The sequence below is a fragment of the Columba livia genome, chromosome 14, assembly GCF_036013475.1.
Source record: "Columba livia isolate bColLiv1 breed racing homer chromosome 14, bColLiv1.pat.W.v2, whole genome shotgun sequence".
Classification (NCBI taxonomy): Eukaryota; Metazoa; Chordata; class Aves; order Columbiformes; family Columbidae; genus Columba; species Columba livia.
Window position 1 is genome coordinate 12,751,034 of NC_088615.1, and position 15,522 is coordinate 12,766,555.

Below are 15,522 nucleotides of genomic sequence, written 5' to 3' on the forward strand. Positions count from 1 at the left end.
TTATATGATGCATTAGAAAACAAAGAGTTATACAAACAAAGAAGGCATTTATAGTTTGAAGAAGACTTACTTGTTGTGATTAGCAAACTGAGAAAACTTTGTATGGAAATGATAGAGGGAGTACATGTACACCATCAAGTTATTGTTTTGACAGGGTGACTTTTCTCTCCACAGGGACATTTTGTATATTTATGTAGCCAGAGAACAGTCTATCTGGGACTTGCTGTAGAAAACAGGGACTTTTGTACAGTGGGAACAAAATCTGACTTTCTCTCACTGCATGCAATTATGCAGCAATGAAATGAACATGATTTTTAAAGACAGTGACAAGACATAAAATGTGTAGTCTGTACATCTGCTTATTCCCCAACCAAAATCCCCACACAAGTCAGATCATTCGCATTATGTCAGCACTCTGGCAGCAGGGCTACTAAGATAGGGACAGGTCCCAGTCCTTTATTTCTGATACTCTCTACTAGCTCCTAATGACTGACACCATGTGCTAAGGAAAATTATATGTTTGACATTACTGAGTTTTGTGAAAAGTCACTACAGAATTTATTCCCCACACACCCAGTGTTTGCCCGTGCAGACACTTTTACTTCTTTTTGCCAAGTCCGTTAATGTGAAGGGTTAGTGTCCTGATACACTGCAATGATACTATTAATATGTGGGGTTTAAAAAATAATTGAATGTTACAGTACGTTACATCAGCTGAAATGACATGTCCTGCTTATGTCTTAAAAAGTGACTCACTTTTGTAAAGCATGGCTCTGCTGAGAAGTCACTTTATAAAACTGGTATCAGGTTTCTACGTGACACTGTCACGACTGACTTGCATCATATTTGCTCAAGTTACAGGTCATTTCTTTTCCCTCAACTTCTAGCTTCATTTTAATTGACAGTCCAGAAATTTTTCTTGAAAGCTGAGACTCAGGCAGAGACGCACCTGCCCTCACATCAGCATCCCATAGATCCTGTGCAACCAGCCCTTGCTGGTTTCCCACAGCTGCAGCTGGCAATAATGTGGGGCTGAACAAGAGCAATTTAACAGGAATTCAGGATCATCTTTGTAAACATTAACTATAGCCCAGCGAGGCTATATCTCTAGTCTCTCTTTGTAATCAATCAAGTGCCCTAACAGCCTGCATAGCATGACACAGTAAAGGCTTCTGCTTTGGCTCACAGGTCCAAAGATTATTCCTCCTCTTTGATCAGTGAGGAACCTGGATGCAATTTGACCAAGTTGCTCTTGTAACTTCGCTACCTGCTGACCACTTCTGCCGGTAACGCCCCAGTCAGGAACCAGCATCCATCTGAAAACAGCACACATCCAGAGCTTTTGAACACGCACGTGAGAATCTTTCACTAAATGTTAGAATATTTCTACAGATTGAGGTCACTCACTAGTTCAGCTGGTGAGTGTGGCAGTATATCAACAGCCAGGCTGCATTCAGATTCTGTTCCAATCACACAGATTAGTTGGACTGGTATTTTTGGCAGTAAAATGATAGCTCTGCCACAGTTTCCTCTCTGCAATGACTCAAAAATGGATCACGACCTCACAGTGCAGTTCTCTAAAAGGATACAGTTTAGCATTTGCATGCCATTTGAAAATTGTTGAAAATCCACTTTATTAATGATGTCTTCCTCAAATCTCACTGATGTCTGTGTAAATCAATGCAACTCAGCTGAATTCAAAGGGTTAAAACAGCATGGAATCAACAGAGCAGCGAGCCAAGCAGCCCCGCAATGATCACAGATCCACGCCTGTTCGCACAATCTACCATAAATATGTTCACATATGAACACTGTAAATAAATATGTGACCTTGTCAAGTCCCACAACTAAGTGAAGTCTAGGCTATACATTAATTGATGTACACAACCAATTCTCTACACAAGCTTTTGCATTTCTTTGTCTTGGAGGAGGTGAGATTGTCATTGATTAAACAATAATCTAACAGCAGAACAAGGCTTGACAAGAGCGATTGAATTCAGAGGATCCAATGGGCTGCGGATGGATTTTTAAAAGCCTACTGAACACCCTGAGCTGAATCTCAAATTAACACACCTTTTCTTTAATTTCTGACCTGGAAAAAATCAAATCTACATGATGCTGTTATTTAGTTTTTGCTTTTTTTTATGTTTGTAATTGAATAATTTTATTTTTTTATACAGTTGGGGTTTTATATGGTTCATTTTTTAATGGTTCAATTTATGTGCAGTTGGATTTTATATATTTTTAAATACTTTCTTTATGTAGTTGCACTTTTATATATTGTGATTTTTATATGGTTTGGTTTTAAAACTTTGGCTTTTTTCTTACAGTTGGTATTTTACACTCAGGTTTTATATATGGAGTTTATACTCTTCATATAGCTGTTTCTTAAACATCTGCCTCTTTATATGGTGGCATTGGATATTATCAGGCTTTTATAACTTTTAATGTGTTTTATTTTTAACCTGTTTAACAATTCTTTTTTCTACTCTTCTTATACAGATGGTTTCAATTTGGTGGAGTTTTTTATATGTTTGTCTTTTCTAACAGTTCTTTTTTATACCCTGGTGTTTATTACAGTTGGTATTAGGTATGGTTGATTTAAGTACAGTTGGGTTTTAAAACATTTTATTGTACTTTGGCTTTTAAATATTGTTGGGACTTTATACCTTGGTTGTTCAATACAGTTAGCTTTTAAACAGTATATAGTTGTGGTTTGATATGGCAGGTTTTTGGGACAGTTTTAAAGACTTCATTATTATTTTTTTTCCTGCTCTTATTTTTTCTACTTTTTTATATGATTGGCTACTCATATGTTGGCTGGTATGTGGTTGTTTTTTAGATGGTTATCTTAGATGCACAGGTTGTTTAGACAGTGTTTGAGGCTCATTTTTTGTACTTCTGATTTATAGAACTGGTTTTCTATACAGAAATACTAAGACATGCAGTGTGCATTTTGATAGCAAATGCCCTAAGCTCCTCTAAAAACTTTCCCCTCATTATTTAGAAAGATCAAAATGAATTAATCAGGTAACACAACTTAACAGCTACGTTTATCTGCTGGAATAAAGTAACTTCCATAACATGGGCATTTCATATATTAAACAAATACATGCCCACGTACAGAGACACAGCCAAAGTAACAGATGAACTACAAAAGACTGTGCTATTACTGAGAATACAGCCACTGGAAAAACATCAATACTACTGACAGTGACATGATTAAATTCTGTTGATGTCAGTGCTATGGTGAGAGACCAGCCCTGTGCAATCCTAGTACAATCCACTCCTTTTTTCCCTCTTTCTGCCTTTGGAGAAGGACTGAAGGGTACCTGGCACATGACAAACCCACTACTCACACTCACATGTGCAGTCTCCTCTAACCTTGTAAGTACATTTTGACCCATCTGATATGGATGGGTATTTTATGGCCAAACTCAGGCAGTTTAAAGCTTGTCAGTGTTTCAATCCTTAAGACTTACTGAGAAAGCCAATGAGATTACTCTGACCTTTCCATTTCATCTTTTTTTCTTTGTCTTCAAGCTCGCATGCATGCTCAAATTTTCTTGTCAAAAATCAGAGTACCTTCTAATTAAAAGTTGGGATAATACAGGGATCAATTCATTTGGAATCAAAGAGCAACATTACATTTGCAGTAGAGCTTATTAAATAATTTGAATGGAAAAAAAAATCATGCATTCTGCTCATGGGAAGTGAGAAGAGCAATGACTTTTAAAATGTAGATTTTTTTGATTACTGAATTAAATGATCTAGAACAGAAAACTGTCATGTTTAAGGAAGAGGAAACTTTGTTTTAAAATACAATCCTTATTTTAAATTGTTATTTGCACATCTGAGACCCACTGAAAGCTGTTGTTATAAACCTAATTAATGAGCCATATATAGTTGAACATCTGTATTTCACTCTTCATTTATTTTCTTGCTCATCCACTTGGAGAAAAAACACTCAAAAATGTTTAAATGAATATCCAGTCAGTAGATAAAACAGCAGTTGTCTGGTAAAGGATCACTTATTATGTGTACAGTGTTCGCAGCTGAATGACCTTCTGACAACACCTACTTTCTGTCTTTTACAGCATCAGCTCATAAATACAATATGCTGTATATTCTAAGGTATGTAAAATTCAGCTGCCTCAGCACGGAACACCACTGACTTTGTCCAAATGCTATAGTAGGAAATGCTCTGAATAAACCGATTAATATTAGTCATAGCTGGCTACTGCAAACTATACATTGGGTGAAACAACCTATGATTCATTGCTTTCATTGCTGTTAAATAGGACACATCACCAGGCTGTTCTTGCCACTCTTTCTTCTTTACCGTTCTACACCACAAACTCTAAGGAATGCACATAGCAGCTTTGGGTGGTGTGGTTCGTTGTGGTGTTTCTGTCTTTTGTTTGCAGTCTTGGTAGAAACAGCTCCTGCCACTGGCAACTAAACCATCACATTGCCAACCTCTTACTGATCTGTCTCGGTGACATTTAAAACGCCATAACCAAGGGATAACAATTTGGCAAATATATCCCAAAAGTATTATAAATGTTTACAGATAATGAAATAAAACTAGTGATCATGATAGTACGGAACAGAAGATCAAAGTGGGCTTACAGATATGAGACAGAACCGTAATACTTACAATTCCCAAACCAAAAATGCATTGAGGGAAGAAATTTAACAAGAAAAATCAGTCACATTTTACAAGCATATAATCCTGAACTATGTTTAACATGTTGTATGCCAGTCTGACTGTCATAAACTCAATGCCATACATGAATGTACTTAAGGACCACTGAACCAAACACCAAAACATGCTATTTCAGTCTCACTTGGTTAAATTTTCATACTTACTAAATTCAGTAGGCACATGCATATTTTACACATTTCAATGAAAGCCTGACATCCCTCATTTAATTTCTTTTAAGTCTACAGTAATGAAATTAGTCTACTGCCAAAATTTCAGTCACTGAGTGACTGAATTGTATTACCATAAAGTTTGGAAAACATCTACCAAGAGAATTGGCTCAGTTATCTGACAGCTAGCAGGAAATGAACACACTCATCAAATGGCTTCCTACAAGAAGCAATCCAAGGGAGATTAGTTTTTCTTTTGGCACCGGAAAGTAAATGTTACTGAGCACTAGAGAGAGGACTGAATGCTCTGAGCACAACTCCAACCATTTCATATCAGCACATCTCAGCCAGCAGCTGTCTACTCTAGTTTCCCTGGAAGAGGCATTACAGGCATCTGAACTTAGAGTCCATTTCCATCCTTCCCTGCAACTCAAAGTACTCCACCCAGAGAGTAATATAACCATCTGCAAAAACAGTAGCTGATTTGTATAAAAATACATATATGCACACAGAAAATTACTCAGCTACTTCTCTGCCACACCTTATTTCATAAACTTACAGTAACAGCAAACAAATTCTCAATGAAAAGGCTTACAATATCTGATACTTTAAAGAATATTATATATAGCTATTCATTTTCAAAACGATATCCCAATTCTGGGAAAAGAGGTCATTAGTGTTATAATGAAATTGTCAGTCACAGAAGTGGCTGATACAGTCGCTAGAGGAAACACAGTAGAGCTGTACTGGTGCTTAATCAGTTGCCCTCCTCGATCAAGATTTTCCGTATTGATCTTCAGTGAAGGATTTAGCAGTCATTAAACCACCACACAAAATATGTCAATCCCTTCCGACCTTTTCAGATGCCACCAGGTGAACTCTGCCTCAGAAGGGAATGCACCGGATTTTCGCTCTCCAACCCAAGAAAAGAACAACAAATTCTTGGTCCTCCTCGGGCTTTATAACAATCTGAGGACTTCTGGCAGACAAAGTGAAGGAACAAAAAATGAACTGATTCGCAGGAGTACAACACAACTCAAAGCTTTGTCACACAGAAATAGACCCAGACTATAACTTCCTTCCCCTCCTTTAATCATATGCTATGACACTGTCTTTGCTACTTGACAGCTAAAAGTACAGGGAAGCAGCATCCTTCTACTGCTTTACGTTAAAAACATAGGCAAGCATCAAAATCACTGTCTCTATCCCTCAGCCTTTGGTATCAATCTGTTTGTGCACACTGAGATTGATTTTCCTGATAACTTTAGAATGGACACTTGGATACCTTAACAAAATCAATAGGATCATAAGCATGAAATATTACCCTGATAGCCATTTGCATTCCTGGAGTAAATGTTATCTTGCCACAACATACATTCCATTTTTCAAAGTTTTATAATTCAATTGTAATGGTCATGGTAGGCTGAACTTGACATACAGATCTGTGCAGGAAAATGTTTTATACATTTTCATTACCTTTAGGAGCTTAACAAACAAAACAGCAGATATGTTCTTTGAAGTAGCTTATTTATCACTTAGAAATACTTGTTGTTTGAAATCCCTTGTATTTAGGGGCTTGAGAAAAAATCCAGCATAAGACCAGCAGAGTTTATTCTACAGCTCTTGCAAAGCTCCAGTGCAGCTGTTAAATCACAAAGCAAAAAAGAAACTCTGGCCCAATAAGTAAATGCCAAAACTCTCACAAGACCTGATTTTTTGCAAGTGGTCCTGGTTATCACCAAGTACTGTAGCCTGGTCTGTTCATTTGCACATCCCTTGCCTAGGGGCTCTATGCCACACCAAGTCATAATTGATATCACACACTATTTTCTATAGAAATATAGGAGTATAAACTATTTTTCCTGAAGTTCTCATTAAAGAAAAACAGCTTTTCAGAAAAACAAAAAAGAACAAAACTTTGTCTCACAATATTAATGTTAAATACAAGTGAATAATTTTACAATGAATTTTATCCTCCAAGCTCTGTTCCTCATGAAAAAAACAGTCCACAAATTTTTGATCTGCCTTGATTTTCAATCACATATGTTAGTCACTTCAGTAATTAAAAGGATAGTCAGATGTCTAATTCATTCTCAGTCCAAGCAATCCATCTCAAATAGCTGTTTGCAGCTCTGAGAGTTGTGAAAGTATGGCTTAGAAAACCACAAACCTAACATGAAAACCCCTGTGGGATGCTGAAGAAACAAAGAAGATTTAAGTATTAACATACACTGCTTCATTTCAGTCCCATTCTATCATATCAGTTGTTTCCATAAATAAAGGGAAATGATTCAGCTGTAAGCTAGCACAGCAAATTGACTTGCTAGGCATTGCTCAACTGCACACGCAGCTGCGTATGATCACCTGTGTCAGTGCACATCAAATCTGACCACTGCTCAACAGCAAAAAAAGTAACACCAACATATTGCTGCAGTTTTCCTAGCTATCAAAAATGTAGAACTAATAAAGTTTTTACAGCAGATCAAAAGTCACTGTCAAAGTGAACTATTTCAAACTGTGGTCTCTGTAAAAGCCTTTCACACTACCTCTGCAAGTGGTTAATAAGATGATTTTTCATAATGACTATGTAGTAGCAGAAAAAGAAGCATTTTATAAATGCATCTTCCCTAATTGTTTGTCTGCAGAGAATAGCCAAGACTGACTAGTTCGAATGAAACACAGGCTTGTGAAATGCAATTTCTAGAAACAGGAATCAAAACGACTTCGGAGATTGGCAGAAGCTGTTACTGAACTTCTGCTTGTTTTATAATTTCAAATCAGAAATCAAAAAAAAAAAAAACAAAACCAAAAACAATAAAGGGGAGTCTGTTGGGAGTCTCCAACTCCTGCTGAGTGGCTGTATCAAGTGCTTCAGTAATTTTGCAATATGGCAGCAGGGCTCCCCTGCTGAAGACATAGTTTGAGTGATTTCCGCAGAATTAATCAGTATAACTCTACTTTCTGCCCAAGTCACACCATAATGTGATGTAAAATCGACATGTCTGGGATTTAGAAGTGCCATAAAACAAACCAAAAAAAAACCAAACCCAACAACCACCAACAAAAAAAAAACAACCCACAATCAAAACACAACAACAACTAAGACCAAAACCTTGCTACTTCACTACTCTGTTCTGTCTGATACTATTCAGGGCCTTATGTCTCAGAAAGCCCAGCACATTAAGTGACTGCCATCTATTATCTGTTGTTTGTTTTCTTGTTTTCTCTACAGGACCTAAAGGATATGCCTGAGGAAAGGACTTCTTCCCCTTGTTAGGATCTTTGGTTTGCATTGCCGTTCGGCTCCCTTTCATTTTAGTTCTTCCTGTCCTTACAGTGCATCTACCCATGGTCCTTGCTGAAGGTTAGATACCGGCCTTGATGAAGCATAGTTCCAGTATTATAAGGTAACTTTAATACTATTTGAGACATGAACATTTTTCAATTTTTTTTTCCTCATTTTCCTTCTGTTTCTAAAAATAAATGACAGCTCATATTGTGCGTAGGTTCCTGCTCATGACAGTCCAGGCTGCTAACAGATTGCTAATGTGGTAACTGGTCTATTAAAAGATCTTGAGGAGACAATTTCCTCTAGCTTTCCAGCTACAGTTTGGGAAACTTATTTCCCTGTATTGAATCATTAATAGTATAAATTACTGCCACAGTATCTAAAAAGATAATGTTCCTAAAATCAGTTCCACACAGTCAAAACGTACTCGATCTGCCTCCTCATAACAAGTGCCAAGGATCAGCACGTACTGTGCTGTGACACACGGACAATCTGCTAGAGCAGGGAAGCTTTCTATATGAGAGAAGAACAAAACACACCAATTTACGGTCAAAAGAAATAAACACCAGCTAGGAAGGTGACAGATCAAAATAGGGTGGCACTGGAAAATGCTCCTGTCTACCAGATAACTATTTAATGCTGTCTTTGTTAAGTTGACAGATATAGACAGAGGAGCCTATACAGAGACAGCAGCTGCAGACAGAAACAAAACAAAACACTAAGAAATTGATTGTTCTCTACTGATTTAATACTATGGAGTTATTATTCTTGAATTCAGTTTGTACTATAAAGTGTATTATCAGTTCTAACAGGAAGAACAACTTCTAATAAGCCTTTCCATCAGAGTTATCTCCTATGTAAATATATACACAAGCTGCTTTCCACAACAACATAATTATTCCTCAGTACCAAAAGAAGCTACCACCCACTTTCTTCTCATGCAAGCCCAGATGAGTTTGGTGATCAAGCCATCTCAGCAAGCCTGGAAAACAGATGTATTATCATACACTTACTTGTACTAAGATAATTCTGAGGGTCCCAGAAATGGGGTAGGATCCTGTTGTACTAGGTATGCTAGAAAAAGCAGAACCTGAAGACACTTCCTTTCCTGAAGGTGAATAGAATTGCCAGCCTATAGGATAAGCACAAGACAACATGACATCTCTTGGAAAAGGCCATTAAAGTATCTCTGTTTCTACCAGCCACTGTTCGACTGTTGGGGTCCCACAGATGGAGTGGGCAGCACCAAGTTGCTGAGCTGTGACTGCTCCCCCTGCCCATCTGCTGATGTCCTCGGCAGGGAAACGGGCAGAGACGGGCTGAGCTGCTCAGCTGCAGCAACAGCTAAAGGTCTATTCCCTCAGCCAGCTCCTGCGCCAGCTGGGAAATGCTGTTCTCCCACACTGCCCCGTGACACAACCGCGCACCATGCAGCAGGTGCTGTTGAGAGAAGCCGTCTCTCCTCCAAAGTCCCTATAGCAGGGCAGACCAAGGGTACGAGTAATCAGCCAGAGTAGGTGTAGATTCCCCTTCTCCCCAAATGTATATTCAAACTACAAAATAGCCCCCACAATGAGAACAATAGTGATTCCAAATCCCACCTGCCTTGTAAAGTCCCCTCCTAAAATAACCACAGTGAATCAAGAACTCCTAGCTTTCTGTCTAAACGCATTTTGAGAAAGGTAAGCTTACAGAGTGCTTAGAAAGTTAATTAATGTAATTAATAAGGATAACACATGCAGCTTGAATAATAAGCACTTGTGAGGTAAGTACTTCAATTAAAGGTACAGACTCACATGTTAGTAACTCACTGACTCATCCAGTGTCAAAAAAAGCATTATATGACAGAGCTAAATCTGAATTCTTCATTACTCCAGTTCCTTATTGCTCCAGTTGGCTGACACAGCACTTTGGGCTTCTAGATCTGTGGCCAGATGTGGGTTTTGAGCACCTAGGATATTTTTAACATGGACTATGGCAGAAAGAATTATGTTTACACTAGCCAATATTAATTCTGTAATTTTTTAATATAAAATAAATTAATTGCTGAAATGTCAACATTTATTGATATGCTTTTGGTATTCTAAAACAATCTATACTGCAGCAAGGAAGAGAAATAACATTTTTAATTAATGCTTCTCTAAACATGATACAATAGCAAGTAAAACAAAGGATGCGAACCAGCAGTCCATCAAATGATTTCATGAATAAGAAACAGAGACAAGACAACTAAAAATTAGCTACTCAGTGGCAACGCTTGGCTGATAAAATGTGAATTGGACAGGAGCAAGCAACAATATTTGTTCTGGCATTTTATGTGAGGGATCATTAATACAAGAATAAAAACTGTTTTATTCCATATTGAAGTTTTTACAGACCTTATAGTGAAGTGAATGACACTTTGTTCCTGTGGTTTTCGAAATTAAAAGAATGCAAAATAGTGACTTTTCAGACAGCAATCTAGAGATATAAGTACAAAATACTACAAAAAGGGGTAAGAAACAAGAAAAAAGGTGCAATAAAAGATTCTGACCAAATCTCGCCTAAATCAATTAAAAGGCTCACAATGACTGTAATGGACTCCATCAAAATAACTCTGAAATAATTAAAGGAGCATCTTTTAAAGTATGTACTTCAGACTTAAGCTGGCATAGGAGAATAAAATTCAAAGAGCACAAGAGAAAATACAGCAGACTGCCTGAAGCATGCAGTGTCCACATCTGGTTGGGTTACCATCCCATGGCTCACAACACACATTGGACTGTAGGCAATGAACTGAATTTTGTCAAACCAAATGAGCCAACAGGAGAATTTGAGCGAAGACCTTTAGAACCAAGGGCACATATTATTTTCTCAGATAAAGCTGTATTGTTATGTAAGCAACATAAAGATAGCAGACGTGCTACCACAAAGGTTAATCTCAGTGGAGCAAAACAAGCAACAACCTCAGAGCATAAACACCACCATATACACACACCAAATCCACTGCTGCATCCACACCACTATTTTAGTTTGGTTTGGGAATGTACTTCTAAAGAAAAAACTCCTGGTTATTTCAACCTAGCATGCTTTGGTGTGCACTGCAAAATGTCTCAGAGTGTACAAACTGGATTTCTTCTGCAGAAAACTAAATTGGAAGGCAAGCCTTGAGGAACACACACTTCAGCTAACACACATCCAGTTCATGGCACAGGTGAGCGCTAGGTCAGTGTAAGATCCCAAACATAATGACACCGGGGTCCTCATCACCAAATGTTTTGCTTCCCAGGTCCAGCGCTATCAAGCCATGCTACCTGTTATGTTAGCCATAGTGTAAATATATCGTAAGTAGGCATACAAATTGTATCTGGAGAATTTTCCCAACATCTTTTGAAAGGCATCAATTTGGATATAGCAGGATGAAGAAGTGAGATATCTAATGAACCAGTAGTAAAAACAAAATCAACCAACCAACCAACAAAAAAAAAACCCACCAAAACCCCCCCAAAAAAATGCCAGAATACCTAAACCAACTTCAATCCAAATTTGGTTGAGTTTAGTAGAAAAAATAGGAAGTACAAATGCAAAAAAGAAATAAAAATCAGGAAAGAGCTTCAAAGGAAGTCTGAAAAGTACATATCTGTCTCTTGCATTTCTTTCTTCAACCGAGTTGAGTCATGAAGACACCTGTACTGCAGCAGCCTAGAGCTGCTTAGAGACAGGTATTTGGAGTACAATACCCAAGTTTCACTTTTGCCTAAAAGCTGGAAACAGGTATTATTTGAAGAAATTTGCTCGCTACTGACTACTGATTAAACAAAAAACAGGTCCCTCTCCCACAAGAGGGACTGGAACTGTTTTAAAACTCCTTAGGGCTTTCATACTAGATTTAAAACAAAATAAAACAAAACAAAAACATACCCTAAAGCTAAACCTAGCAAGAACTGTAATATTAATAAGTAAACACTCAAATTGAAACAAATGAAGGACTTAAACCAAGCTAGTTTTTCTCTTTCATTTTGTTTCTCAGTTTAGGAGCTGAGCAGTTAATTTTTAGCACTAGTAAGTCTGGTTTATAGCTAAAAGCTATATCCCTTGGCTTATATTAAAGTATATCTGGGGAAAACTGAAGTATGAAAGACACTTCTTATAGTGGAAAACCACCAGATATCATTGACAGTAATTTGTGTCCTTATTGACTGTTTCAGCCCAAAGGTCAACAGATGAATGAACCACGAAACACTTAACCATGGTGCTGCTTTGAAACTCAGATACTTCCCAGATTTAGTCTTGTATTAGTCTATTGGAGTCAACACTTCAACAGAGTATGAAAGAGAAAAGGTCTCAGTCACCCTAAGAAGGCAAGGAGAAAGATTTCAGTTTTGCCTTTGTTTGGTATTTAATTCCTACAGTAAACAAAAGCACAGGGGTTAGCACTATTTTAAGCCATACTTGCCTATAAACACTAGCAACCAACCCAGGTTAATAGAGAATATAGTAAAACCATCACTGCTTTCCAATAATTTTTCTTCCAGAAAGCCTGACTTGTTTTTCCACTTCATTGTGCTGTTAGACACAACAGGTTTAGAGACTGTAGACATCTTTTATATCATATTAGAAAACTGCAAATTAGATCAAGCTATTAGAAAAATTATAGTTTCAATTAATTCCTTAATAAAGTTGTCATTTTATGTATTGTAGTCTCAGTAGTTCTGATCCCTGGAAATAAAGTTCATTGTTGTTCAGACCTCTTGCTACATTTTCTAAATTCTTCTTGTCCTGACCAGAAACTGCAGCAACAGACTTCAAAATAAAATTAGAAGAGGTGGAAGAGGTGGTGTAAATTATTTCTAGATGAATAGCTAGCAGCTAACCACAAAGGGCATCTGTTGAGAAGCATGTCCAAATACAGCAAATCCCTTTTACACTGCACATCTTTGAGAGAGAAAAAAAAAAAAAGGTAGCTGAAACATGAACAGGTAGAGTTTTATGGATTATCTGATGGTAAGGCGATGCCCTTCGGCCATTTTTATACCTCAAATTCATTTGCAATATCACCATCCTTTAAAGAGCAAGCTTAAGAATATCACATCATATCTTCTCTTTGAGATGGCTGGATGTTGCATAACAGTGTTTAGAAACGATAACGTAACAGCTGTAGGTTTGCTCTGCGGCAGCTGCCGAGTTTGGGTCCCAGCAGCCTCGGTGCTGCCGCCCTCAGCAGCCCAGGAGCTTGCAAGGGAGGTTTTCTTGGGCTTCCACAAAAGGGAATATTTTGAAAATGTCGATTCTCTGAATAACTTCTCAATCATGACTCCTTATTTATTTTTGGGGGAGAGGGGGATTCAGCTTTTTTTTTAAACTAAGGCTACCCATTTTCTCCCTTACAAAAAATATGCTTATATTTAACTGTTTGTGCTCCATGCTGTATTAGCTATTCTTCTCCAAAAATATGAACCCTCTGGTACAACTTAATTTAGCAAAATACCACAGCTATCTAGAATTTATACTGTTAGACAATACGGCAGGTATATTTTTTTGAGGACTTAAAATACTCCCTATACTTGTGAAAAATCAGCATCAATTCCCAAAGAAATTCTGAATAGATTAACCGAGAGGTGACAGGAGTCACCTTGCTGCATATTGCAGGCATGTTGCAACAGTGGCTCTATTGTCTAATCACTGGTATGATACATTTCTGAAGGGTGCTTGAGTTGTTTTTGTCCTTCAAAACATTTGCTGGGAAACAGTATAATGATTTGCAGCTAATCTATGCCAAAGGCATTATGAAACTTGTACATAATTCTTTAGGGCTGAGTGTTTAGATAATACTCTTACGCTGGTTTGTACTTCTAGTCTATTCTATGTCCTGATGCTCTCTATAGAAACAATTTAGCTGATAGAATCAATGAAAAGAGGTACAAAAATGCTGATGACACAACGGTAAGCAGCAGTTCAAATAATTTAAGATGACACAGGAAGGATTATAAGGGACTTAACCACTGAAAATTACCAAGTGTTTGTTGGCATTCAAAGTAGATGGCTACAAAATTAGCTGAGCCATTTGAAATAGCAGTTGAAGGACACAGATTTTGGACAATGTCCAGTTAAAAAGCAAGCTAACTTTTAGCAATAATTGACTGTTATTGAGGAGCCATGTAGCCTAGCACTCTTTTTCAGTATGAAAAAAGTTTAAAAATTGAACAAGGAATGTGATTTTTAGATTGTCTATGACTGCTTTCAAAGGCACGGCTAAAATATGAAGTATAAAATACTTGAACTGGGGAAAAGTAAAAGTAGTTAAAAAGCCTGCTCCTTCTATGTGGCTGATATAGGATTTTCTTTCTTCAAAATTCACATAAAATGGTATCAAATTATCTGTGAGCAGTGAATGCATATGGAAAATTCAGTGCTTTTAACAGCCCAATACGTTGGCTTCTTTTCAGGACACAATGTAATGGATTGTGGCTTATTTGGGTAACACTATCAGTTCATGAACAAAAGTTTATTGAAATTTAAACAAACACAGATTTCCTTAAGATTAATCAAGCCCAACTACACACAATTGCAGTGTGGCAAGTACCTCTGAAAGAGAGATAGGGAAGGGCGGAAAGACAGCAAAGACAGCCCTTTCTGATTCCTTTCCTTTACAGCTCTACTTAAGTTCTGTTGGTATAAACACTGAAAAGGCCAACGTCTCAGAAAACATCTGAAAGATGAGATGCCTCAACGCTAGCAAGTTTAGTGCAATCTAAAACACGATACTACAGCAAGAGGTCATCAAAACTTAGAATCAAAGTGACTGGTACAAACTGCGTGTTAAAATTTAACAGAACAGTTCCTGAGGGCAAGAATAAAATTACAGCCAAGGTTTCCATTTGTATAAGAAGCTAAAACTCAAACTAGACAAGAAAAGAGCAATAACAATATGAGATTGCCATCTGGCCCTCCTTATTTATAAATTAAGAGGTGTAACAGGATGAACAGCCAAAAAGGAGCAATAGGTGACAGACTGCTGCCTTCAGCATCTCTTCAGTCTCTGTCTGATCGTTAAACCAGGCTGACCAAGTGAAGTGAGGCATACCCAAACTCTCACCAATATTTTTTCATTAGTGTGATTTTTCTTAATTTTTCCGTTTGTTTCTTATTGCATTTTTAAAAGTAGCCTGGACTGCCATAATACCGGTTTTGAAAAAATAGTTAGGAAACTTCACCTAGAAGGCAACTTCTTAACTACCTAGAAAGTTTTAGGAGTTTTCCTGACCTCAAGTTTGCTGCTTAATGTATATATGTATGTAATGTATATATGTATCTCCATTTCTCTGGTAGGGAGGCAGTATGCGAACATTAGCATCAGACAGAAGCTGCATTTCCACTTT

At 37.5% G+C, this 15,522-nt stretch overlaps 1 long non-coding RNA gene across 3 annotated transcripts in view; it reads right to left on the reverse strand.

Moving 5' to 3' along the window:
- The window catches only part of LOC110359534 (uncharacterized), a 255,312-nt gene that overhangs the window by 57,816 nt on the left and 181,974 nt on the right, over window positions 1-15,522 (reverse strand). The window lies entirely within an intron of this gene.